At 41.2% G+C, this 24,167-nt stretch overlaps 1 pseudogene across 1 annotated transcript in view; it reads right to left on the reverse strand.

The window, feature by feature from the left end:
- Nucleotides 1-7,802: 7,802 nt before the first annotated feature.
- The window catches only part of LOC308609636 (putative helicase senataxin), a 60,626-nt pseudogene continuing 44,261 nt past the window's right edge, over nt 7,803-24,167 (reverse strand). The window contains exons 17-23 of the transcript in view: nt 22,894-23,001; nt 19,448-19,635; nt 18,735-18,827; nt 16,885-17,049; nt 13,333-13,431; nt 12,641-12,728; nt 7,803-8,637 (exon numbers count right to left, since the gene is read on the reverse strand). The product of the transcript in view is annotated as a putative helicase senataxin (transcript). The remainder of the gene's footprint in view (nt 8,638-12,640; nt 12,729-13,332; nt 13,432-16,884; nt 17,050-18,734; nt 18,828-19,447; nt 19,636-22,893; nt 23,002-24,167) is intronic.

Below are 24,167 nucleotides of genomic sequence, written 5' to 3' on the forward strand. Positions count from 1 at the left end.
ACAAAATTGATAAACCATTAGCCAGATTCATCAAGAAAAAAAGGGAGAAGACTCAAATCAATAGAATTAGAAATGAAAAAGGAGAAGTAACAACTGACACTGCAGAAATACAAAAGATCATGAGAGATTGCTACAAGCAACTCTATGCCAATAAATTGGACAATCTGGAAGAAATGGAAAACTTCTTAGAAATGCACAACCTGCCAAGACTGAATCAGGAAGAAATAGAAAATATGAACAGACCAATCACAAGCACTGAAATCGAAACTGTGATTAAACGTCTTCCAACAAACAAAGCCCAAGACGAGACGGCTTCACAGGCGAACTCTATCAAACAACTAGTGAAGAGCTAACACCTATTCTTTTCAAAGTCTTCCAAAATATAGCAGAGGGAGGAACACTCCCAAACACATTTTAGGAGGCCAACATCACCGTGATACCAACACCAGACAAGGATGTCACAAAGAAAGAAAACTACAGGCCAATGTCACTGATGAACATAGATGCAAAAATCCTCCACAAAATACTAGCAAAGAGAATGCAACAGCACATTAAAAGGATTCATTTAACCATTGATAAACAATGACATAGTTAATGACTATGCCTTGCATATTTTAGGTAAATATTAATACAGTGAACAAGGGAGTGCAAATATCTCAGTAAAGTAACTAATTTCATTTCCTTCAAATATGTATATTCAGAAATGGAATTGCTAGGTTATATGGTGGTACTGTTTTTACTATTTTGAGGAACATCCGAATTATTTTCCATAGTGGTTGTACTAAGTTACATTCCCACCAACAGTCTGTGAGTGTTCTCTTTTTTTCTACATGCTTGACTACACTTTTATGTCTTGTCTTTTTCATAATGACCACTATAAAATGTGTGAGTCGATATCTTTTTGTGGTTTTATGTTGCATTTCTCTTACTAGTGCAGAACTTGAGCAAATTTTCATGTGTCTGTTGGTCATTCATAGGTCTCCTATGAGAGGAATATATCTGCTAAAGTGTTCAGCCCACTTTTTAATTAGATTATTCAGCTTTTGTTTTAATTGTGTCCTTTTATGTTTGGACATTAGTCCCTTAGCTGTCATGTAGTTGGCAAATCTTTTCTCCCATTCCATAGAATTCCTATGCTTCCTGTTCCATTGCCTCTTTACTCTGTTCAAATATACGCACACACACACACATATATACACGTATACAGAAAACAAAAAACAAAAAACTATAACCCCCACCTAACCATAACATTGTGGACAGTTCCCAGCTACCGGGATCTATTTACATCTGGCGCTGAAACTCTGTCCCAGAGAGGTGGGTGTAACTCCAACATTGCTAGGACCACAGGATGTGTCTCTAGACCCCTAACTACCTTAGATTGCTAGGTAAGGAGTACTCCAATCAAGGCACTTATGTTACTAAGAATGGAACCCACAAAGTCTGGCTCCTGTGACCAAGGGGTTTACTGGTGGGATAAGGGGATTATGATGCAAAGGGCGGGGCTCCAATCAGTCCCCATCTGGCATGCAGTCCTCCTGGCTTGCTTCCTGGGGAAGGGAGCATCTGACCGTGCTGCTGTCTGGAGCTCTGATGTCACAGCCTCAAGCCCAGAAACATCCACGTCTGGGTGCTCTGGAGTGCCTTCCTGTCCTGTGTCCCTACGTGACAAAGGTCTGAGCACTGCCTGGGAAAACTCTTCTACGTGGGTACCAGAGGAATGTGACAGGAAAAGCAGTAACAACCCCAAAGTCCATCAGAGTAGAACGGGCTAACTGGGGTGTGTTCCTAAAATGGAATACTACCCTCCACCCAAAAAGAGTGGATAACGGCTAGTCATCTCAGAAATATAAGGATGAGGGGGAGAAAAGTCAGCTCCAGAATACCCATTGTATATAACACATAAACTTCAAAATTAAGTAAATATAATTTGGGGGTGTGCAGTGAAACTTTATACAAACTACAGAATTCAGAATTCGGGTTACAACTAGATGGAAGGGGGTGGTGGGGCAGAGTGTCTGGAAGAAACATGGAGTGACCTTTCCAGGTGTCAGCAGTGCCGTTACTTACGATGGGGTGGGGGGTACACGAGTGTCTATTTTATTATGTCTTTCTTTTTACATCACTCTTATATACACTCTGATGTGTATGATTTATTTCACAAAAGTTTTAAGAGCCAGGTCTGTGCCAAACAGTGGTCTGAGAATCACTGTGGACATACACCATTCCCAGGTCACATATTTGTTTTTTAACTTGCTTGGGATGCCAACCTTAATTCACGCAGGAAGATAAAAACTTCCCTTAGTGGCTGCTTTCTAACTTTGTAAAGACTGAAAATTAAACCTGAGATGATGTAGTAAATTAAAACGATAGTGATGTTTTTAGATCAAATTGTATGTGTTAAAGTGTGTTTGATGGCTCGTTTTTAACATTGAAGAGAATTTGGCATATTCATCTCAGATTAGTTTTGTTATTTCAATTAGAAACCTACTAAATAACTCAGTTTAGGATTAAATGGAAAATTTAAGAACATTGTATTAAATGATATTTATTTGTTTTATTATTATTATTTTTTGATGTGAGGAAAAGAAACCTCAGGTTTTCTGGTTTCTTTTTTTATATTGTGAATTTTATTTTACTTTTATACAGCAGGTTCTTATTAGTTATCCATTTTATACATAATAGTGTACGTATGTAAATGGTATTTTTAAAAGAACTAGAGATTCACCGTGTTTATGAGTTTATTAGATTCACTAGATCAGGTTAAATACTAGAAGAGGTGGCAATTAAAGGGCTTAAAAAGAAAATTAGGGAACAGTTCTCAGAGCTTTCTGAGATGCTCTTCCTGGGTTAGAATCCTCAAATTTGGCTCAAATAAAATTTTCCAATTTTTTCTTTAAAAAAGTTTAATTTAAAAAAATAAAAGATTTAATTTATAAATGCACTTAAAAAAAACAGTGATGCCCTTATGCCTTTTTATGGCAGTAGACTATAAAAAAAAGATCAGAATTAACTATTTCAGATACTTGCAATGACCAGGGTGGGTATTTGGTAAAGGAAGCAGCAGCAATGTTTTGTAGTTTTCTGGAGGACCAGGAAAAGAGGCCCGTGTGAGCGGGGACTGTGGGAAAATCCTCATAGAAAACCCATCCCTCTGACCAGAGGAACCCAAATAAGATGTCCCTGTGACCTGAATGGTGGCAGTGTGGTTTTTGTTTTGTGTTTTTTTAAATAATTTTTATGGGAGTATAGTTGATTTTAAATGTTGTGTTAGTTTTAGCTGTACAGCAAAACAAATCAGTTATACATACACATATATCCATTCTTTTTTAGATTCTTTTCCCATAGAGGCCGTTACAGACTAACAAGAAGCGTTCCCTGTGCTATACAGTAGGTCCTTACTAGTTACCTATTTTATACATAGTAGTGTGTACATGTCAATCCCAATCTCCCAATTTATCCCTCCCCCTCCCCTTCCCACCGGTAACCATGTTTGTTTTCTACATCTATGACTCTATTTCTGTTTTGTAAATAAGTTCATTGGTACCATTTTTTTAGATTCCACATATAAGTGACATCATATGATATTTGTCTCTGACTTACTTCACTCAGTATGACCATCTCTAGGTCCAAGCATGTTGCTGCAAATGGCATTATTTTGTTCTTTTTTATGGCCGAGTAATATCCCATTGTATATATGTACCACATCTTCTTTATCCATTCCTCTGGGGATGGACATTTAGGTTGCTTGGCTATCGTAAATAGTGCTGCAATAAACATCAGGGTGCACGTATCTTTTCAAATTATGGTTTTCTCTGGATATATTCCCAGACCTCCTTCCCCAGCCCCACTCTGCAGCCCTTGGGAATCTCCTTCTGAACAAAAGCAGAGATGGCCAGATGGTTTTTGGTGGTGGGCCTCGCCCCACTCAGGGCCCGTGGGGGGACCATTACTGAGGAAGGCAGACGTGACCCCGATGGGCCCCAAGGCTGCTCCCCCTCCCTCCTGAACCCTTAGGAGCCAGGCCGCAAGGCTGGCCACTCGACGGAAACACCTGAGAGTGAGTTTAAGCTTAAGTTTAAAAAAGGAAAAGGCGACAAGTACTTGCCCCCAGACCCATGAAATCAGGAATTCTACAGTAGGACCCGGGAGTGGGAATATTTCTGAAGTTCCCCCAGGTGACTCCAAAGTGCACCTCCCAGGCTGAAAACTACTAACAATTTGATTTGCAGCAATACTCCTTACACCAAAGGCAACAGTGTCCACCAGCACGGCTGGGCCCAAGCTCTAACAAAGAGAGCAGAAAGGCAGCTCCTGTGGTTCCGAGCACCTTCCAACTGCAGACACCATTTATGCCATTTGACTTGGCAAATGCCTTCTGTACAGCAGGACAGGGTGACGATAACTCAGGTCCTTTCAGAGTTATGGAGGGATCCCCTGTGTACAGAACCAGCCTTCATGGTGCTGCAGAACATTGGGAATTCTATTTAAGCTGAAGCTAAATTTTAGTTTCCTCCCTGAATTATTTATTCCTCAAAAAATAAATGGTGAACCCCAGGAGATGGTGGTGACAGCGCGTATTGGTCAGGAGGGACGTTAAAAATCACTGCTCCAGCTGCTGCAGTAACAAATTCCACAAATAAAATGGCCATCGCAGAGCGCTCACCTCCCATCAGGTCACTTGGCAAGCTGATCTCACCCCAGAACACGTATGTCACTTTACGCTCGTGGGTGGTTGGTGCCTCCATCCGGAATGAGTGGGAGGCACAGCGAAGCTGATGGTGCCCATGTCCTGGCGGAGCACAGCACATCTGACTGCACCCCCTGAAGCCACTGCTTTTATAACACGAGTTGTACTTTTGTAACCAGCAGTGGTGAGCCCCAACTTGGCCATCTATTCCCTGCGCCCCCATTGGCGCCCCGGGAGCTCCTTTCGTGGGTCACTGTTCATCCATCCCTCCTCTCTCACCCGCTCCCCAATCTTAGCCTGGAGGTGAGCGTGCGTTTCTGGACCAAACGTCAACGTGTAACTGACACCACAACTAGCCACAGTGCACCCTGCAACCTTACGGGTAAGATTCCAAGAACAGCTGAGAAGCAAGGAGAGCTGGGGTTGTGGACTGGATGAGAAACCTGAATAAAACAAATCCCCACCAGATAATTGTGGCATAAAATAAATCTAATGGCAGACTAAATGGAGTATCTGGGAAGTACCTTGAACCTTCATTCAAAAACACATAACTCCTAAACCACGTCAGTTTTCTTGTTTCCACTTTTAATTCTGCCATTTTCCCTTAATGTTCAGGTTTTAACAAAGACAACAGGGCTATTGCTTGCCAAATCCCAGCTAGGAATGCAGAGCATAGAACAAATCAAAACTACAGCAAAAAAATTATCAATCTGTACAACTAACTTTAGAAAATAGTTTAGTACAATTTTGTTATAAAACTCATTTACAGGAGGTTAATCACATGTACTTATCAAATTTCCTCCTGATAATACATGAAAACAAAAACTCAATAAACTATGCATAGTAAATCCAAAGCAAATTATATACAAAGAAGCAAAACAAATTTTTAAGTACAATATATGCATGTTCAAAGAACTAAGACTGAAAGAAGGCCACTTTCTTTAACGCCAGGGCAAGGACGAAACTAACAGCTGCATTTTTCACCTGCAGTAAGGTTAACCACCAATCAACAACACTGCACTGACAGCCACATCAGGAAAGGCCACACTGTATATATGAAATGCTTCATGCAAATACATACATCAACAGGAACCACCAATCGATTCCAATGCAATGTCAGGTATGACTGTTTCCTGCTGGGAGAGGCTGTCAGGACACAGGCTTGCTCATTACCAGAGATGATGCACTAATTCTCACGTTGCCAGACCAGGTGGAAGGTGGACCAAAAGTGAACACAACGTGTTAGAACAGGCACCAAACTTAACTGGAAATAACATCGTTTGGGTGGGGCAGCAAAGTACGTACGGTGGGGAGCACTTACTTCACGTGTTGTGTGAGCAGAGTGGGAGAAGTTCCTGACCCCAGCTCTTTCCAGCATGCCTCTTCTCTAAGCTTACAGGTTTTAGATTCTCTACATTGTCACTACAAGTGTCTGCTAAATGAAGCATTTTACCAAGATAGCAGGAAAGTAAACTTAAAGAAACAATGAGCTTTCTTGCCAAAGGCCAGGCAGGAAGCTTACGAAGCCCCTACCCAGAGTGGGGCTCAGCCCGCCTCTGTCAACAGGGAGCAGGGGCTAACTGTGGGGACAGAGCACGTGCTCCCCGAGTGACAGGAGTGTTCAATCCCATCAGCAGAGGTCTGGAAACCAGAGGGAGGGACAAGGGTAACAAAGAAGTAGCATGCTTAAACCTTTGGCAACCAAATGTTTTTTTTGAAAGCTCTTAATAACCTGCTTCAGTAGAATTCCTGATGAACACAAAGCCCTTTTTGCTTAAAAAGCAGATGACTGAAAAAGTTTCAAATGGTGCACATTCGTCTTCAGGAATGCATGCTTTCTCCCCCAAATTAACTAGGGCTGCAAAGCATTCACTACAAACCGCTAGTTCAAACAATGGTCAACTGTTACTAACACAGATTCTCAGTCTGTGATACCTCAACATCAGTGTGTGTGCGCTTGGAAAACTGGACTTTGACATTAGGCAGCCCTGCCCTCCATCAAGTCTCTCAAATCACCACCCACCATGGCCACCTCCTTTCACAGAAGCACAACCCCTCTAACCAGATCTTCCACCACAGCGGTGTATTTGCGTCACTTACGATGGTTTCCAAAGATGACAGGCAATCTGTCAACTCTCTCCCTGTTCTCAACTCCCAAGAATTTGCACTCCTCTCCCATCCTTCGCTTTTTAGAGGATGTTTCTCTCCTGCCTAAAATATTGTATCTGGTCTGCCCTAACTGGTTCTCAAGCTGCCTGGTGACCAGTATCCCTTGGGAAGATGTTAAACATCCAGATTTTCATGAGTTGGATTCTCTTGGTGATCCCCAGGCTTCCACAAGCCACCCCAGCACTGCTCCAATACTTGGCAACCACTGGATTTGTAACCCACCAGTTGCAGGAAATTCACAATATGCTGGGGGGATCTGAATGACATTTCAAGAATTATTCTTTCATTTCACATTCTTCTATCTCACGAAGAATGAGAATTTTAGCTAGAGAACTACGTGCTGACTACAATGGGCAGACAAACTCATCACAGAAATGTAACATCCTGTGCCAAGGTGCCTCGTCTAAAAAGGTGCCGGAGTGGAACTTCACCTAACAGAGCTCTGCTTCCCAGGGTCTTGCCCAGGACACTCCAGTTGGTTTAACAGGACTCTGACCCAACACATTGACTCACTTCTCTCAGGCCACCTGGGCTGTTAAAAACGTCTGTTTGCTACAACAATCTCTGAAAGGAACTGCCCTGCTCCCATCTTTTTTTTTTTTTAAATATAAGGTTGGTTCCGTTGAAAATGATTAACATTTTAAGCAGGGGAAAGAAAAGCTGTCTACCAGATTAAATTTTAAGAGGATTCTGTTATTTGCTATACAAATATACATTCCAACTTTTACAGCATCCTCTTAAAATCCTCCAGTCTGACCTTTCCTACAGAAGAACAAGAGATCAACATTTTAAGTCTTCGACTTCGAGGAAATTATTACTGATACACAAATGCCTTCTGAAAGCTTTTGCAACTGACAAAATGTACTGAAGATGACCAAGAGGCCCATGTGTTAGGATACATTTTCTGTTTTCCAACAGCACACAAACTCCTTTAAGGAAAAAAATAATAATCTTATCTGGACAGTCCTACTAGCTGGTCATCTGAAATGTGCAGTAATGCTTGTGGCTGACAGTCTAATTTGGCTCCACTATAAAAGCTTCCTCTTCTTCAAGCTACTGTCCTCCTGCTCCAGTCCCCTCTCGTCCCAGCCTGAGTTCCTCTTTGTGTGGTGGCTCAGAGAGCCACGCCTCTCCTGATCCCCCTTGGTGAAGGCCCTGGTCTCCCTCCTGTGGCTGAGTGCCTCCCCTTCCTGGGCACATCTTCTCTCACTCGTGGAAGTATTGGTACTAGCAGCTGGAGGATCACACTGCATATGAGGTCTGTGGTTGTTCACAGCAGCTCCCTTGGCGGGGGCCTGCTGCCTGATACTGGTCAGATCCTGGTGACTTCCGGGGGAGCCTGGCTCTCCAGAGGGAGGCGTTGCTCCAGGATACCCGGGGCTCGAGGGCTGCAGCTCACAGAGGCACTTCCCTTTGGCTTCACAGCCCAAGCCCATCTTCCTAAGCAGTCGTGGGTCCCGAAGCCAGTCCTGAAGGGGTGGCCTTTCAGGGTCCTTTGCAGTAACAGTGACAGTGGCTTCTTTGGACTCAGAGGGTGAGGGGTACAGGGAAGAAGCAAGAGACATCTTGGCAAATTCACTGTCTAGCTTGTTGCTGGGCACTCTGCCCTGGGGTCTGGACACCTCTGGGGTGATAGCAGGAGGGTGAGTCAGACTTCTCTGCAGTACGGGCCTGCGTTTCAGAATCTTCATTGCATCGTGTCTATAGTTTTTGTTGCAAGTCTTAATAATGGCACCACGCTTCTGCGCATCCTGAATCAGGTGGTTCCAATGCTGGTTTTCCTTGAAACAAAGAGAAGGAAGAAAATTACATCCCAAAGAAACACTCATATGCTTGGGAAGCAGAGGTTCCAGCTTTCACTTCTGAACAAATAGTAAGTATACTTTCGTGAACAGATTCTCAAGAATCCATTACTTTTCAGACAAGGCTGAAAGGAAAAATAAGGTCGAATACAAAACTATAAAGCCATGCTGCTAGAACAGAACACTGGGAACCACCTCTAAGAAAGTACTTCCATCATTTTACCACTGATACTCAGGCCACGTGGTGAATTAGCTGTCATGCAAATCTGTACCAACTGCCGGTAGCCTCATGTAGCTCTTTAATCTTCAATTAAATAAAATTAAAAATTCATTTCCTCAGTTGCACCAGCCACATTTCAAGTGCTCAGCAGACACATGTGACTAGGGTTAGTATCCTGGACAACACAGACACAGAAGGGCTCCGTCATCCCACCAAGTTCCCTTTGACACTGCTGACCCTAGAGTCTTGCCTGGCTCCGGCCAAGGCTAACATTCTGGAAGAGGAAGGCTTGGTTTCAGAAAGCTCTAACTCTTGAGAGCATGCTGACTGTTCTAGAAAAAGGACCACAGCTTGCATCAAATTCCCAAAGGCTTCCCAAACTCCCAAGGGCTAAACCATCTTAATCTGCTGAGATAACTATTCCAAAGATGTTGTCTCACTTGTGTCTCTTTTCTAGAAGAGCTTAAATTATGAAAAGCACATCTAAATGGAAAAACAAAACAAAATCCCAACTCACGCATCTCTCCTCTCTTCCTTTTAGAGTTTCCTCAGCAATAAATTGCTTCTTTACAACCATCAGAACTTGGGCCTCTTTAGACAGAAGAAAGAGAGAGTATGAGGGAGGAAAAAAAGACAGAGACTGAAGGAAAGAGAAGGAAAGGATAGCTCCCCTCATGGGGGCTCCTGCACTATTCATGAAGGTGGGTAAGGGTATAGCAGTGAAGCTGCATACATAGTACTGACCTGCTGTGTGACCTTGGTCAAATCACTTGACCTCTCTGAGCCTGTTTCCTCACTGTAAGGTATGAATAGTATTTTATTTAAATGACTCTAAAATGTGCGTTGAAATAAAATAAAATAAATAAAATGCACTTTATTTTCACATTTTACCATTTCTGACTTTAGGGTGCCTCTAGGCCAGACAGCAGTTTCCATGTATGTAATCCTGGAGGAATTCATGGCTGGGCGACTACAACCGCTTGACTTTTAGTCAACAAACCACTTCTAAAAAGAATGAGTCCTGGCTCTTGCCTGAAAAATCTTTCCACAGACATCCTCTGATAAGACAAGAAAGTACCAGCACTACAACTTGGAGAATGGAGATCAGAAGTTGGAAAAAACCCCGGGACCACAGTGGGGCCCTCTCATGACACGCCTCTGACTGCACAGGGAATGGTTCGAGCGTCAGCAAGGGTACATGGGATGGTGAATGGGGACGACCAGAGTGTTAGTCTGAGAGTGAGATGCTTTCAGGGGTATCTTAGTCTACCTATTTTGCTGTTTTTCCTAGGTATGAACAAGAGTGGTATGACACTGGGTTGGCCAAAAAGTTCATTCAGATGCTACAGAAAAAAAAACAAATGAACCTTCTGGCCAACCCAAAAAAAATCTGTCTAAAGTCTTAAAGAGTTCTTTCAGTCACTATAAGACAAAAATTCTAAGTGAAAATAAAGTGTCACAGTTCAATAGTGGAGCATAAAATAATGACGCACATTATATAACTATTGGCTTCTTGGATTTGATAAACTATGGTGGCAATGCAGACCTCACAGGGCCTTTTAAAGTAAGTCATGTAAATCAAGTGCACGGTACGGTGACCACATGCATCAGGAAGGAGCATGTAAGCAGTACCAGGCTCAGATCTCCCTGACTCAGGAGAGCTCTTGAGAGTCCTACCCTGTGGCTGGAAAGCAGATGTAAAGCAGATGGCCTTGCTGCTATTTCTGCCAATTCTACTGCACCTAAACTTGCTGTTTAATCCAATCCCTAGATCACAAAAACAGTTCTGAGAAGGGGCTATTAGTCTTGATTTCTCAGAGGAAACCGAGTGCCTTAATCACTGATTCTATCTCCATAAGGGAAACTGGGCTGAAAAAACAAAACAAAACAAAAAAAAAAACAGGCTCGGGAAGGGGGAAGCCCAAGGACAAATACGCAAGTTGGATTGCGAAGTCCAAATGATAAACTGGAAGTTTTTCTACTCTGTTCTGTCGGTCTCTTTTTGTCACACTGGCTTCCCAGAGTGAAGATAATAACGTCTATACTGCAGCTAGACGTCAGTGGTCTTCAAATCTGCGTGACGGTGACTCTGGGGCTCACAGAGACTTACTCGGGGGGTTGTGAGCACGATTTCTGGGAATCAATGTCCAAACCTCAGCTTCCAAACCCCAGTTCCCTATGTCCTCCTGGGGCTTTTCTGCCCTTCCACTCCATCCTTCACAACCACAAGTCTCACCTGTCCCAAATCTGACCACAGGGCACACAGTTAGGGGAGGTAAACACGCCTGGGTGTCAAATAGAGGTGGTGGTAAACAGAGGGGTGCCTATGAAGGCTCCTGCAATCAGGGCATCTAAGAGACACAACTCTATAAACATTTTACTTTTCGGGTTTGAACATTATCAAAATTCAACTGTGTGAAAAGAGTAATTGTTAATATGTTACTCAACTGACAAGATATCATTTGTTAATACTCAGATCCTTATGGTCACAGGAAAAATATATTTTTTTAAAAAACTCTTCGAGGTAACTATACATTCATAGGAAGTTACCAAAACAGTCCAGAGGTTCCACACACCCTTCACACTGTTTCCCTAAATCGTTATGAAAACCAATTCTTTAAATTTTCAAATTTACATGTAAAGTTTTTGTGGCAGAAAAGCCTAATAGTCATATTAACAGAAAGCCTTTTAATTATGAAAATATATAAACTACCCCCACTGAATTTTATCCTAAACAGTATAAATAGCAATTCAATTTTAAAGAGCAGAAAGAATAGCACTGCTCTCTATTCCACTGGATATATTTAAGAGTGGCATAATGGATTTATTTTTAATAGCTTTCTTTTAAAATGTCAAATATTTACAATACATTAGAAACAAAATCTTTATCAACACTTAACGATGAAACATTTTCAATATAAACTTAAAAGCGGAGGATACACAGCTTTTAAACATTCTTTCAAGGGGGTACACAAACAACAAAGGTTGAAGACCACAAATCTAGGTAAGAGCTGAATGAGAAAGACTGTATTTGGGCGCCCTCTGGTGGAACTAACCAAAACAGGGGAAAATCCTACTGAGTTGGCACCTCTCCTGAGATAAAACAATGACTCTGTTAAATACAGAAATTAGAGAAACTGAGTTATTACACCTAATGAGGCAGGCAAATACATGCTTTATCTAGCTGTGGTTCACCAAATTAAGCTGTACTATTACTATTTGTCGACTACACATGTAAACTTGCCCCTCCTTCTACAGGAGTATCTGTACGCATGGATGAGCTCTGATGCCACTCACCCCTCAAGGGAAACAGCAAGCAGTGCTGCTCTAAGTGCCAAGACAGAAATGAAGATCCAAGCACTTTCCTGCAAATTCCCCCTCTCTCTGGCATTAAGCTAGGCTAATAGCCACATTTACTGAGTGTTTACTAAGTGCTAACCAATCTTCTAGCACTTTACATATATGGGTTTACATGTCTTCTTAACAATTCTACGATGTAGATACAATTTTTTTAAAGCTCATCTTGAGAGTACACTACGGATACCTGGGTCTTGGGCTAAGAAAGGGTGAGCGGTTTAGGCATTATAAAAGCTCCCAGGAAGAAGCTGCTGGAGGACAAAACAACCAGTGGGAAGAGGCTCATTATTGTTTGTAGCCTCAAAATCATTTCCATTTTGATGAAAAATAAAAACAAAACCTCAACCCGGTATCAGTCATCATGAGCAAACTCTGGAGTTCCCCGGTCCTCTAGAATGTACCTACCATCAGGGTCCTCAAATGTCCCAGGATGAAGAGGCTGTACTTGGCTCGTGTGATGGTGACATTCAATCTCTGCAAACTTGCCAGAAACCTAAGCAATAGAAGGAAAAAAAAAGAGTTACTTCTTTCTTCAGAAAGACTCGGCATGTCAGTGTAGGTGAGACACAGGCATTTCAGACAGCTTTTCTTGGGCTCCTGCTTTAAGCTCGTGGTGCAGGACCCGACACAGAAGCAATTCCCATTAAGGACAGCAAACAAACAAGAGGCCCAGTGCTTTCCTTCAAAGTGATGCATCTGTCTGTCGATTTCCTATTTTGACTTGGATGAGATATTGGAAATTTTAATGGTATGATTTTTAAGCCTTCAAAGATCCTAAAAATATGATAGTAGATCAATTATGACACATACCATGGAGAGGAGCATGCCCCTGCAAAATATACTGGATTCAATAATCTGTTTCACTCTTATCAAGTGAAACAACAGATTCACACTGTGACATGGGTTAATACACAAGGTACCAAGAGAAGCAGACCTAACAGTGGATCAACTTCACAACTTAAAAAAGAAACCTTCATGATATTACTCAATTTTTTATATAAGAAAATAGAGCAAATGATGGTATTCTCTAACAGTGATTAAAAAGATCTAACTCTGGATCATAAACAAGCAAAGAATCAATGATGACAGTTACCCACCCAATTGAGCCTTGCATGGCATTTGCTCTGACACATGTAACAATAATACAGTCTTTCTCACGACCCTGGAAGGCATCCACGGTATCTACTTCTGCTGGCCTATTTACGAAGAGAGAAACATATTTGCTGAAAAAAGATAATTATTAAATATACATATTTATACAGTAGTATTTCTTACTTTTGTAGTGCTATCTTTTAAAACTGGAGTAGAATTCACATAACACAGAATTCACCATTTTAAAGCACACCATTTGGTGGTGTTGAGTCCATTCACTACAGTGTGCAGTCATCACCGCTATCTAATTTCATAGCATGTCCATCACCCAGGAGAGAAGCCCTGTGCCTATCAGCCATCAGTCTCTATCTCCCCCTCCCCAGGCCCTGGCAACCACTAATCTACTGTCTGTCTCTATGGACTTTTCTACATGGGAAATTTCATATAAATGGAATCATAAAATATGGGACCTTTTGTGTTGGGCTTCCTTCACCTAGCATAATGTTTTCAAGGTTCATCCGTGTCGTAGACTGGTAACAGTACTTCATTCCTTCCACGACTGACTATTCGCTTGTACAGATACACAATTTACTTCTTACCTATGTACCATTTTGGGACATTTGGGTTGTTTCCACTTTTTGACTATCATGAATAATGCTGCTACGAACATTCATGTACAAGCTTTTGTGTGAACCCTTTCTCAATTCTTTCAGGTATGTACCTAGGAGTGGAATTGCTGGGTCACGTGGTAATTCTATGTTCAACTTTAGGAGGAACTGCCAAACTGTTTTCTGCAGTTTCTCATCAGCAATGTGTAAGTATTCTAATTTCTCCACATCCCTTCCAAAACTTGTTATTGTTTTTTTTTTTTTTTGTAATGACAGTCATCTTGGTGGGTGTGAAATGATATCTCCTCACTGTGGTTTTGATCTGCATTTCCCTCATGACAAATGATGTGGAGCAGCTTTTCATGTGCTTGTTGGATTTCTGTTTATCTTCTTTTGAGAAATGCTCTTCACATCCATTGCCCGCTTAAAAAGTTAGATTATCATTTTATTAAGTTGTATGAGTTCTTTATATATGCTGGATATGACTTGTCAGATAAATATTTTGCAAGTATTTTCTCCGACTCTGTATGTTTTCTTTCACTCTTTTGATAGTGTGTCCTTTCAAACACGTAAGTTTTTAATTTTTATGAAGGCCGATTTACTTCTCCTTTGGTTACTGGTGCCTGGGTATCATATCTAAGAATCTGTTGCCTAATCTGAGGTCATATAAATTTACCTTTGTTTCCTTGTAAGTTTTATAGTTTTGTCTCTTAGATTCAGAGCACTCATTCATTTTGAGTTAATTACTCTATACAGTGTGAGACACGGGTCTAAATTCATTCTTTTGCGGGTGGATATCCAGTTATTCCAGCACCATTTGTTGAAAAAGTATTATTTCCCCAATGAGTAGGCTTGGCACCCTTGTTGAGTATCAACTGGCCATGAATGTATGGATTGATTTCTGGAATCTCACTTCTATTCTATTGGTCTATATATGTCTACCCTTATGACAGTACCAGTGTTGATAGCTTTGTAGTAAATTTTGAAAGAGGGAAGTGTGAGCCCTCCAACACTGTTCTCTATCAAGCTATTTAGGGTCTCTTGCACTTCCATGTGAATTTTAGAATAAGCTTGTCCATTTCTGTAAAAGAAGGTAGCTGGAATTCTAACAGAGGTAACAATGAATCTGTAGATCAACCTGGGGAATGGTGCCATCTTAACAATATTAAGTCTTCCGATCCATGGACATGACATGTCTTTACATTTATCTAGTACTTTAAATTCTTTCAACAACGTTTTGTCCTTCTGTGTATGAGCTCACACTTCTTTGGTTACATTTACTCCGAAGTATTTTGTTCTTTATGATGCTAGTGTAAATGGAATTTTAAGAAATTTTCCTTTTCAGACTTCTCTAGAGTGTAAAGAAATACAACTGATTTTTGTATACTGATCTTGTACCTTACAACTCTGCTGAACTTGTTTATAAGGACCAGTAGTTTGCATAGATTTTTTTAGGTTTTTCTAGATGTAAGAGTATGCCGTTTGTTTTTTTTTGTTGTTGTTGTTAGCTTTTTGCGTGTGTTTTTTTTTTTGTTTGTTTGTTTTTGGATTTTTTGTGGCCACACAGCATGCAGGATCTTAGTTCCCTGACCAGGGATCAAACTCATGCCCCCTGCGGTGGAAGCATGGTGTCTTAACCACTGGACCACCAGGCAAGTCCCAGATTATGCCATTTGTTAAGAGACACTTTTACTTCTTCTTTTCCAATATGGATGCCATTTATTTCCTTTTCTTGCTTAATTGCTCTGCATAGAACTTCTAATACAGTGCTGCACAGAAGTAGTGCAAGTAGAGAGAGTAGAGAGTGGCATCCTTCCTCATCATAGGGGGAAAGCTTTCAATCTTAGCATCAAGTATGATGTGTTAGTTGTGGGTTTTTCATAGATGCTCTTTATTAGGTTGAGGAAGTTCCCTTCTCTTCCTAGTTTGTTGAGTATCTTTATCATGAAAGGTTGCTGCATTCAGTCACATGTCTTTTCCACATTTATTCAGATGATCACCATCATGTGGGGTTTCCCCCTTTAATACGGTATATCACACTGACTGATTTTCATATGTTGAACCAACCTTGCATTCCTGAGATAAATTCCACTTGGCTGTGGTAAATAATCCTTTTAATATGCTGTTGAGTTCAGCTGCCATTATTTTGTTGAGAACTTCTGCATCCATATTCATAAAGGATATTGGTCCATAGTTTTCTTTTCTGGTGATGTCTCCATGGCTTTGGTATCAGGGTAATAATGGCCCCATAAAATGAGTTAGAAAGTGTTCCCTTCTATTTTTTGGAAGCATTTGCATAGGACTGGTGCTAATTCTTAATGTTGGACAGAATTCACCTGTGAAGCCTGATCCTCTGTTTTTCTCTGTTGGAAAGTGATTACTAACTCACTCTTTTTACATTTAATAGGTCTATCCAAAGTTTCTGGCTTTTCCTAGAGTCAATTTTGGTACTTTGTGTGCTTCTAGGTGCAGAAACTTTTGAGTTAATGGATTTCTAATATTTAATTTTTTTATTTTACTGTTGAGGCATAAAGGAGACAAAAACATGATCTTCACCCTATACATGAAGGCACTAAAAGGGTTAAATAATTTATTGTAAGTGAAAATGTGAATACATGATTCTCAGTAGAGTTAGAATTCAGATAACAAGTCATCCAACTAAAGGTAAAGGCCTGAAGAATTTCTCAGTCACTTCCATTGTCAAGTGTAACGGTGATGACATTTGAACTGGCAGGAGGCACTCCATCTGCAGGGGCTACACGTGTAACCACACTCCCTCCCAGCACAAGTCTATGGAGCCAGGGTCCTAGTCTCCTTGTTCTATACTACCAGGGTCTAAGACCACTCCCTAGAGTTAAGTTTCCTTTGCTTCTTTCCTTCTATCCCCTCTTTCTTCTTTTTAATTCAACAGAAAAACTCAAAATCTCTGTAAAAATAGAGATGCCTCACCCTTTTCTATCAAACTCTTTGTCCAAATCCTTCTGAATCATCGTCTTCTGAGCCTTGTAATGGGTTATTATGCCAATGTTTCGGAAAGTAACATCCCTTCTTCTGTCTTTCATAAGTTTAATTATTTCCATTACCAGTTTTATTTCTTGAACATTTACATATGAGCTAAATAAGATGAAAACAAAAAATACAACACATCAAAACTAATAGCAGTCCAATTGCTAAGTTAAGTTCCACTTTGTTTTCCACTACAGTAAAGGGTACATAGGTAGGTTTCATCTTTATTCAGTCAGCAGTGATTCAAAGAGGCTGTTATAATGACCATTAATATTGTACATATGAATAAATATAAAAATAACTGCCCAGTGAAACACAAAGTTGTAGGAGAGAAAAGTGGTTCGAGTTACGTGATGTTAAGGCACCAGTTTCTTCACTTATTAAAACAGGGATAGCCACAGTGAGAACGAAAGTATTCATAATAATAATGAAGATATGACTAATGAATAGCTAACATTAAGGATTGACTATCTTCCCAACACTGAGAAAAGTGCTTCAGATGTACTACCTTCCTGCATTCCCCACCACAGGTCATGCAGATCATGCACCACATGACCGAGAGGATGGCAGCCACACGGACTAAATGTGACCCGGCTCCCAGAGATGAACAAACACGGGGCCCTACAGCAGGATCACGTCCTCTGTCCTTGCTGGCCTCATCCTGCACTCCCAACTCATCTCCTGAACTACAATGCATTCCCTCATCACCATACCAAATGCAACATGTGTGCACACTGGGGGATGCCCTGCACGCGCAACTTTATTCCCGAGGCTACCTTATCTGTCTCACTTTAAAGCCTTAAATATTCACTATTCTAATTTCAAGACTTACTATACGGACAAGCCAGTCAGCTAGCTTTCTTTTCCATACCTGAAAGCTTTATTTGGCCACCTCTCAGGCCAACTCTCTTCCCGTGACCATCCATCTCCATAATACTTATGCGGTAAACTCTCAATCCCCTGCTCCATTCCAACAGACCCCACTACAACTTCCACAGTCCCTCTGGAATAGCAACCCCCCAGCCAACTGCTCCGTATTTCTAACTTCTTCACTGAGGGGCTCCTCCTTCCACCACTATTAACTAATATCTTATTCTCATGGAGGACACCACTTGCTTTGCAGCTCTCTCTTGACACAGAGGTGGAATTTCTATTTCTTCATACGTCATGATGCAGGGGTGGCATTTCTATCTGTGCTAACAAATGCAGCCTCCGGGCTCCTCCTCCTTTATTCTCTCACAAGAAGCCCCGGCTCCTCTGAGGTGCTTGCTAATTAGCAACCACTGCTCCTTTTGTGCTGTCATTCACAAACCACCTGATTCACAATCCAACATGCTGGAAGTATTGTCCACCCTCTGCCTCACACCTTGATTCAACTGTATCTGTACTTATCCGTCACAATACTTAACCCAACTGGAACCATTAATCACCACGGTGATGGCCTGGTTAATGTCTGTCTCGCCTGTTAGACCACAGCAGCCTTGCACTGGGGCCACATCTGTTTTACTCACAGCTGGGATCTCAGCATGGATCTACTGAAGTGCTGACCGCATTTTAGGTAATATAACCCCCATTACCCAGTTAAGAAAAAAAAATCAAGACTGAAATATATAAAGACATCAGTAATTTATGATTGAAAAGGTGGAGTTATCAACCCAGCTAAAAGAAAATGATTGTGCACCGGCACTAGGCAGAGAGATTTATATGGAAAGTATTTTGAATTTAAATATGAACAGAAACAATATAAAAATTCTGGGACCATCAGTGGGGACTGAAGAAAAAGGAGAACTTACTCATTATCCTGCTTTTCTGAACCATCTTCAACATCAAACACGAGGTAGGGTTGAAATGGCCAGTCAGATGAACACCGAATGGTCTCTGTCATTCTACAAAAGAGCAGCCACCATTTAGAATGCAAGTTAAATTACAAGAGAAAATGTTTTAGAATTATTATTACTATTTGTTCTTTCTGTGGAAGAGAGCAAGGAAAAGTTAAGAGGACAAGAAGGACCTTCTTTTTAAATAAAATTCAATACTTGTAAATAACATATTTTAGTGAGAGGTAGCAGGTGAATTTCATTTCTATTCTAGTATTAGGGAGAATGACCCATGTAAATTAAAATATAACAATCATGATTGGAAAGTTACTCATAATACAGTAAATGAAAAATGCATGCTACAGTATACTATGTAGAGCATGGTGTGCTTTTTTCCTCCAAAAAAAGGAGAAAAAGTAAAAAAAAAAGATGTGCATAGTACAAGGACTGGAAGTAGATATAACAAAATGTTACCAGTGATTGCTTCTGGGTAATATCAATCGGGGTTGTGTTTATCCCTTTCTTTTCATTTATCTGCATTTGCTACAATCAATAGGACTTTTGTAATTAAAATTATTAAACCTTTGTGTTTTTAATAACAAGACCTAAAAGCACAACAAAAGAGCTATTCTTCCTAAGCAGCCAAACCTACAAATAAAACAGGTGAACATGCAATGAACAGAGCTCACCTATTTGTTTTCAAGTTCCTGTTATAAATGTAATTAGAAGGGAAGAGACATATGTCTGGGTGCATCCTGTACTGAATGGTAAGCTGTAAGACAGGCAGCCTGCCAATCACGTTGTGCTCCACATTCTCTTGCAGAAGGTTGTAGAAGCGGGCCATCATCGACTGGTCATAGCCATACTCCTGGGCCTTCTGAAAGGAGGAAAACAAAACAATAATCTGCAAGAATTCATGTGTACTTTTCCCACTATTAAAAAAAAAAAACAATCACTGACCTCTCAAATGTACAAGGTATTACCAACAACCAAAGATTCAGAGAGAGAAGATATTTCTGACTCCAGCCCTAGAAAAGCCATGTAGCTTGACTACAAAAGTTAAGGTATTTTCCCCTTATTTAGAAAACCCACATACTGCTTATGAACGAGATGTGATCTTGTGAATGACCACAACTGTCGCTATTTTGGTGCTAACAGGGGTCACCTGAAAGAATCAATGATAAAAGCAGCAAAGAACTGTAACCCAGATTTTAACAATTATTTCTGGGCTATGCTATCACAACTAGAAATAATGAATGCCATTGTAAATAAGCCTCTGAAAGACCACTTTCTTCATCCATCCATCATATACCAAGCAGCTAAAATTTGGGGTGCTGTCAGTCTACAGTGAAGATCAAATGTCACAGAGCTTACATTCTAGTGGAGGACACAGGCAATTAAGTTGATTTCATAAATCCAAGAAAGGGTTACAAACCTGTGATCTGAAACACAGTGACTTAATTGACAAACGAAGAAAACTGTCTTAATGTTATCACGGTCGTGCCTTTGGATATACTTTTCAATGGTAGCATCATATCAAGATTCAAAAAGTATTACGTCTTAAATAATCTAGAAGCAAAAAATGTGCTCTGGAAAACCCACTAGGATGATGCAATCTTTATGAGTGACGTTGACAATATGAGCGTTGAAGATGTATGTGCAAAGTTTTAATAAACCTGTTTCACAAACTATCAGAGTGGAGAAAACAGGCGTTACTTCTTATTTATATTAGTTACATATGTGATTATTTACATATGTGATATTAAATAGGTTTCTATAATTAAAGAGAATATTTTTAGTAGACATTTGGCAATTTCATCTATACCCCCCAAAGTTTATCTATTCAAGTTAGCTAAAAAAACTCATTTATTTCACTCTGGGAAAGAAGAAAGAGGTTTATATGAGGTAGCACATCTACTTCCAGAAAAAAAAAAACTGAGTCCATCCTACAAAATGATGGAGATTTTTATGTTTTGACATGAACATATATCCCTGATCTATTTACTGACTGGAAAAAAGGTAATTTGGTACAGACTGATTCCTCCACCTTTAAACAAGGTCTAAACCTACATACAGGGCTTCCCTGGTGGCACAGTGGTTGAGAGTCTGCCTGCCAATGCAGGACCCAAGGATTCGAACCCTGGTCTGGGAAGATCCCACATGCCACGGAGCAGCTGGCCCCATGAGCCACAATTACTGAGCCTGCGCGTCTGGAGCCTGTGCTCCGCAACAAGAGACGCCGTGATAGTGAAAGGCCCGCGCACCGTGATGTGGAGTGGCCCACACTTGCCACAACTAGAGAAAGCCCTCACACAGAAACGAAGATCCAACACAGCCATAAATTAAAAAAAAAAAACCTACATACATATACACAAATTTATACATTCCCTATAGCCATCTGACATTCTGAATCTAGTAACTTATTTACTGTCTGTTACCCACTAGAATGTCAGCTTCATGAGGGCAAGGATTTTTTTTTTCTTTGTGGTATGCGGGCCTCTCACTGTTGTGGCCTCTCCCGCTGCGGAGCACAGGCTCCGGACACGCAGCCTCAGCAGTCATGGCTCAGCCGCTCCGTGGCTTGTGGGATCTTCCCGGACTGGGACACGAACCCGTGTCCCCTGCATCGGCAGGCAGACTCTCAAACACTGTGTCACCAGGGAAGCCAGAGGCCAGGGATTTTTGTCAATTTTCGTCACTGTCATGACGCCAGAACTTGAAAACAGTGCTTGAATTAGCCTGGCACTCAATGAACACAGACTGAAAAAAGTCAACACACTCATGCCCACAAACTGTTCAAATACTCACTAAACTGTTCATAGTACTTATCCCTAGGGTTAGAAAGGCATGCTGAGAAAATTAACTTTGTAATTATTTTCTGAATCTTCTCAATAAGCCTCTATTATTTTTGCAACAATAAGAAAAGCCCAAATGGATTTTTCTCATTTCTGCTGTTTTTAATCAATCACCAAAAGAGACAGTGAAGTTGAGGCCTATTGACAACCCTTTTCACTAACCACGTGCTAAGGCCCTTCAGGAAGTTAAATCAGTAGGTTTCTGAAATACTGCAACTATTCAAAGAATGCAGGGCAGAGCTGGCTCCTCCTAGGTCTCCACAAGCAGAACCCCCCACAGCAGCTCTGTCCTATGGACAAGGTTTTCACTCAGGGACATGGGCGCTCCTAGGCTACTCCCTTGAACAGTCACGCACGAGTGTTCAGACGTCAAAGAACTGCACTATCATTTTGATGATTCCAAAGTCAAAAACAATACTAACCAAAAAAACCTGCTTTCTTTCCATAACGTAACAGAAATGCTGTGAAAATGGTCTGTTCTCTGGGACAGTTTATGCAGCCACTACTCTATATTTGTACAAATAATCTATGTATCAGTAAAATGCTCAAATTTCATTAAACTTCAAAACCGTCATCTAGACCTATGAAGATTACCCAAAACATCTGAATCCTGATTCTGCTGTGCATTTCTAGGAGCCATCTTTAGTGAGATTTAAGAAACGAAGTGAAGGGAACCACAACTTTGGTGCTCATCTTCCCACAAGCACAGCCCACAACCTCTTTCCTTTCACCACCTTCCCTTTCAGAGGATGTGAGGGACACCGGCATTTTCCTGTGCTATAGGATACAGAATCCTAAAATTGAAAACGTTACTGTAAGAATAATTTCTCTTTATACTGTTTTCCTCAAATTTGCACATATTGAAAGATAAATCAGGAGGTTGGATTCTATTCCCTGCTTTTAAAGATTTTCTTTTATTATTGTTTTGGTGTTTATGTTACTAAAATAAATCAGATACAGCCCTTAGAACAGCTGCACACTGCCTTTCCCAAAGGAGCAGCCCACTGCACATGGGACATCCTCCTCCTAAACTTCTGGTCTGTGACACTCACACTGCTCCTGTCACACACACATAAGCACATTATGAACAAAGGAGCATTTCCGGAGACTTTCACTATGAAGGCTCTCAACAGTGGTTCTCTTTTCTCAGCCATTCCCTATTTATCCTTGCAAATAAGAGATGATGATCCAAGAAAGACCGCCCCACCGCCCAAAACAAAAAAAAAAAACCCAAACAAGCCCCTTCCACTTTAAAGCAACACGAATGTGAAAAAACATACCATAGAAATGACTGTGGGAGGGAGCTGCTTAGGATCTCCTACAAGGATGAGCTTGTTGCAACGATGTATGAGTGGAGTAAGAGTTTCAACTTCACAAGACTGTCCGGCCTTGGTAAGAGAGTACAGAATGGAGACATAATCAGAATTATCTCTATTATTTATTTATCCATATACAGTCTATCCAATTCACAAGTGTCCTAACCATTCAGAAACATACACTTTCTCCTTCTGCACCAAAGATCAAAAATAAGAACTTCCTTTGGTTAGAAAACAAAACAACAAAAACATTCTAAACACCGAAGCGGGGGAAAAAAACCCACACACGTTTTGAAGTCAGCCACCACTCAGGTGCCACTACCACCTGGGAAGCAGCCCATAAGCAAGAAGGGCCATGTCATGTCCCCAGTTTGTCTTCTTTGTCCCTGCTGGGCACATGCCTGGGGGGACTGTGTGTCTGTGTGCCCCACCCCCTCTCTCTTCCTTGCTCCTCAGTAGGCCGCTTCAGTTGCAAGACTCAAGCTTCTTTTCAATTCAATGGCATTTCCTTCAATTATTTCATCACTTCCATCTTTTCTATTCCTTCGTTTTGGTGAATACTGGATCTTGGATCTCCTGGATGGGTTCTCTGTACCTCATTTTCCATCTCTTTTGTCTTCTGGCTCTACATTCTGGCAAACAGTAGGTACCCAATAAATGTTTGCTCAATGAATGAAGTAGAAATAAAGATGTTAGCTGAAAATACGGTGGCTCAGAGCTGTCCAGAGTTATATTAAAATGCTTCAAAAGGTCACCAGAGGGCTTCCCTGGTGGCGCAGTGGTTGAGAGTCCGCCTGCCGATGCAGGGGACACGGGCTCGTGCCCGGTCCGGGAAGATCCCACATGCCGCGGAGCAGCTGGGCCCATGAGCCATGGCCGCTGAGCCTGTGCGTCCAGAGACTGTGCACCACAACGGGAGAGGCCACAACAGTGAGAGGGCCACGTACCGCAAAAAAAAAAAAAAAAGGTAACCAGAGATATCCCAAGCAGGAGCTAGAATAATCCTTGGGAGGGATTTTATGAAGAACAATCCGGAATCTCTAAGACTACAGTCCCGATACTGAAAAAGCAATTTTCATCGTGGTGGGTCATTAGCAGCGTATTTCAACATAAGAGAATACATATGTAATGGCAGGTCAAAATCAGATGCAAAGACCACTTTGTCAACATCTCGGCAGCCACTCTTCATCTAAGACTTACTCCTTACTCCTAGCAAAGCTGTATGGCCGACTGCTTAC

Source organism: Mesoplodon bidens (genome assembly GCF_964165515.1).
Source record: "Mesoplodon bidens genome assembly, chromosome: Y".
NCBI classification, from domain to species: domain Eukaryota; kingdom Metazoa; phylum Chordata; class Mammalia; order Artiodactyla; family Ziphiidae; genus Mesoplodon; species Mesoplodon bidens.